The sequence below is a fragment of the Etheostoma spectabile genome, chromosome 7 (assembly GCF_008692095.1).
Source record: "Etheostoma spectabile isolate EspeVRDwgs_2016 chromosome 7, UIUC_Espe_1.0, whole genome shotgun sequence".
Taxonomy (NCBI): Eukaryota; Metazoa; Chordata; class Actinopteri; order Perciformes; family Percidae; genus Etheostoma; species Etheostoma spectabile.
The window spans coordinates 11,971,360-11,975,578 of record NC_045739.1 but is presented as its reverse complement, the minus strand read 5'-3'; the positions used below and the strand labels follow the sequence as shown (position 1 = coordinate 11,975,578).

The following is a 4,219-nucleotide window of genomic DNA, read 5'->3' as shown; positions in this document are numbered from 1 at the left end:
TGTACCAACTCCAGTGTCTGCAGGTCTTTCTGGATGGATCCCATAGTCCAACGTGGGTTTTGACTTGCTTTTCTCACAATCCTGCGAGCTGTTCTGTCTGATATTTTTCTTGGTCTTCCAGATCTTGTTTAAACTTCCACTGTTCCTGATGACTGCCATTTCTTAATTACATTCCAAACAGAGGATATTGGCATCTAAAAACGCTTTGCTATCTTCTTCTAGCCTTCACCTGCTTTAAGCGCACTATTTTCAGTTTCAGTTTTCTAGACAACTACTTAGAAGAAGCCATGGTGTTGATTGTTGGGGGAGGGGTCAGATGAGTCTGGGCATTTAAAACCTTTAGATTGACATCACCTGGTCTTTCCAGACGATGATTGAGAACAATCCATGACACTGTCAGGTCTCAGCTATAAAAAAGTATGGTGCAATAAACTCTGCAGGGTGCTCAAACTTTTGCAGACGCCATTGTTGTTTTCTGTTTTTTTGAAAGTGTAAATGATTAAATAAAATTAACTTTTTATGACATATTATACGAATGTCTAATCTGTCATTTGATTTTTCCATCTTTTCTTGGCTTCTTTATGCACATTTATACAAATATTTACCTGGGGTGCCCAAACCTTCTAGCCCCACTGTAGAGGCATACTCTGTAAGCAAAAGAACAGACATAGTCTTTGACATCTACCAACAATCCAGTTTGAAGGCAGAACCTAGGTCAAAAACAGGACATGAAGCCAGACGCAAAGTGATCAGCAATGGCAAAATACCCAAGAAATGGCGTAACATTCTCAGTGAGGATGAGAATAAAACTGAGAGCTGTCAGCAACCACTCCATCAACCTAGATGATGTAAGTCCATGTACCGTAGTCATGAGGAAGCTGACACTAGGATCTTTGTCCATGCCAAAAATGGTAGCAAAAACCTTATGGTCAAAGCCAGTGACAGCGTTCTTGTTATAGCAGTCAGTGGTCTACCAGTTCTTCGGGACATTGGTCTGCAACAATTGTGGCTTGCTTTTGGCCAAGGAATGAATCTTGGATGGATCATGACCTCTATCAATGTATTGGAAGGGATAAGAGCAGTGGTATTCTTGTCTTTCATGCATTCACTGCCTGTGACGTAGTTTCAGCCTTTGGTGGCAAAGGGAAGAAGACTGCTTGGCAAACATGAAATATATTGGACAAAGCTTCTGAAATCTTCAGCCAGCTCAGCCACTACCCTCCAATAATGGATGACGGCAACCTGAAGATTTTAGAAATGTTTGTGGTCATGATGTAGAACAGGTCCAACGAAGCAGGGGGATTAGATGAAGCCCGGTTGGACTTGTTTGCCAAAAAGTAAAGGCCATATGAAGCCATTCCTCCTACTCAAGCAACATTGCTGCAGTGTGTAAAGCGTTCAGCCTACCAGGCAGGCTTCATCTGGAGTCAAGCAACTGTACTCCAGCCAGAAGTACTGAGTCCTTCTGAGTGGGATGGACCAAGAAAGGTGATCAATGGCAGATCTCTTGGACAGAGCTATCACCAATTGTAGAGAGCTGTCAGCAACTGACCAAATGTGGATGCAAAGCAGAATGCCGTGGAAGTTGAATGCTATCACTTTGGTCTTAACTGTACAGCGCTGTAAGTGCCAGGACTACCAATGTTGGCATAAATACATTACAATAACCCTTAAATAAATTAACACAATACAATAATGTTATGTGCCCAGAAAAGTAAATAATAGGGATGAGCGAGTACAGCATTATCTGTATCTGTTTACCACTGAATAATCTGTATCCGATCCGTACTCGGACTGGGCGGCCTAAACCGGAAGTGGTCAGATTTAACCTGGAGGTCGGGTTCTCTTGAAATGTGCGGGGCTTTAACCGGTATGTTATTTAAGCATGCAATTGATATGAGTTGATCAAAAATTGTTATATTTATTGCTGATTTGAAAACTACATGACAGCATCGAGCTTCAGATCAATGGTGTTGTCATGGTAACAAACAAACTATATACAGAACGTTTTGCACAATGAATACAACACATGCGGTTGCAATTATGAAGTAAAATGTAATGAACAAGAGTTTTCATACCATATAACTTTTCTTTTTTAACTTTTTTTTTTTATGTCAGTGGGATTTTTTTTTTTTTGGTTCTTTTTTATTTTTTTATTTCCACACCAGGTAGTGTGTGTGTGTGTGTGTGTGTGTTTGTGTGTGTGTGTGTAGTAGAGAGAGACAGAAGAGAGAGAGGGGCGGGGGGCAGCTGACAGTAAAAAAAAACAAAAAAATCTCATGCAGAGACGCAACGAAGTTGCATTTAAACCAGGCAGCATGCTGAAACCCACGTTCACCAGAAATCTACTGGTTACTAAGTAGGACTACAAACCCACGTTCACCAGAAACCTACTGGTTACTAAGTAAGGACTACAAACCCCACGTTCACCAGAAACCTACTGGTTACTATGTAAGTACTACAAACCAAAGTTAAAAACAAACCTGAAGTTGAAGAAACCCTAAACGTTAACGGAACAGATCCGCAGCCCCGATTGACTGCCTCCCTGACGGAGCGGGAGTGGGAGCGGGAGAGAGAGAGAGAGAGAGAGAGAAAGGCCGAGGGAGCGCATTTCTCCTTGTTCTGTGTGTGTGTGATTGAGCTGAGCGTGTTTGTAGGCGGGGGGGCGCTGTGATTATCACAGAATGCTGCGCGGCCAGTTAAGGAGTTGTATTCAATCCGAGCACGGATATTGACTCATATTACTCGTATAATACTTGTACTCGGCAAAAGTGCTTTATCCGTACCGGATACTCGTTTCAGCCGGATACTTGGATCACCCCTAGTAAATAACATAAAACCTCCTGTTACTTTGACATGCTTTAATAATACATTTTTTCTTGGAATTATGTCACGTTTCATGGATTATTTACTCTACATACTAGGGCTGCACGATTATGGCCAAAATGATAATCGCGATTATTTGATCAAAATTTTGATCGCGATTATTCTCACGATATTTGTTGATTTTACCAAAACTAATTTTATTGTCACATAGGCTATTTATAACTGCGAGAGGGAGTGTGATGGACGCTACTCACAGAGAACGGCTGATCATTATGAACAGGTCCCACGGGTCGAACGGCATACACACGTCTGTGTATTAAACGTCTGTATCTTCACTGCGCTGCATTTTTATGAACTATGATATTCTGGCCATGGGTCACATCTCTGGTCCTGGTCCAGGCTTGTCCAGCAGCTCCGTCTCCCACGCTGTACTCTCACAACTGAAGTTAGCTGCATCAAAAACTTCTTCTGTGTTCTTCGCCGTAGCGCCGCGTAACAGTTACCCGCGAAACACTGGTACAAATACAGGTTTGCCCCCTCATACTTAACAAATACAGCTGTGTTAATGAAAAATTAAAACTGTAGACATATATCAGAAGTGTGGACCGCGGCCGCTGTGTGGCGGGGCGCGGAGAGTAAGAGAGAGAGAGTAGGACGAGAGAGCGTAAAGATCCAACAGGCACGGCTTTACAGACGAAAGGGTCATGTAACGCAAAATTAAACCGTACCATATAACAGCATTGCAGCGGATGCAGGACATTAGCACCGGTGCGTCCTAGAAGAGCTAACAGCTAACAACGCTCTACTACAACAGCTAACAGACGTAACTAGCACTGGTCACTGCCGTTGTCTGAAAAAACAACAAATGGGACAAAGTGTTGCTTTTTACTGGTAAACTGGTAAACCTTGAGACTGACGTATTACCGACTGCTATCTGTTGAGTTTTCCTCACGCTACTCTGTCCTCTGTGACTGTCTACATCTAGAAAGTTAGCTGCACGGGTGCAGTGAACTACTCTGACTGGCTCATGAGCAGACGGCTTTATGGAGCGGGAGATTGCTTTGCAAAAAACCCGGAGCGTTCTATGAAATGACGCTTTATAAAAATAATCGCTTGATCACGCAAATTTGATCGTGGGAAGTCCAAATCGTGATCCGCATTAAAATTCGATTAATTGTGCAGCCCTACTACATACCACTATAGACTCTCAAAACACAAATAGATATGTGTAACATCCTTATAGTAAAAAAGGATTGAAAAAGGTAAAAACCTTAAATTTGTCCCAAGTAAAATTTGTGGGCAGATATGTGTTTTCCAATGATGAAAATGGCGGCCATTTTGAAAAATTAAGTGGCTAACGTTATTTTTCAATTATTGGCCCCAAGAGGGAAAC

General features: G+C 42.1%; 1 protein-coding gene across 1 annotated transcript in view; it reads right to left on the bottom strand.

Annotated features, from left to right (window-relative positions):
- LOC116692762 (glutathione S-transferase Mu 3) overlaps nucleotides 1–4,219 on the bottom strand; it is a 19,387-nt gene that overhangs the window by 4,128 nt on the left and 11,040 nt on the right. The window lies entirely within an intron of this gene.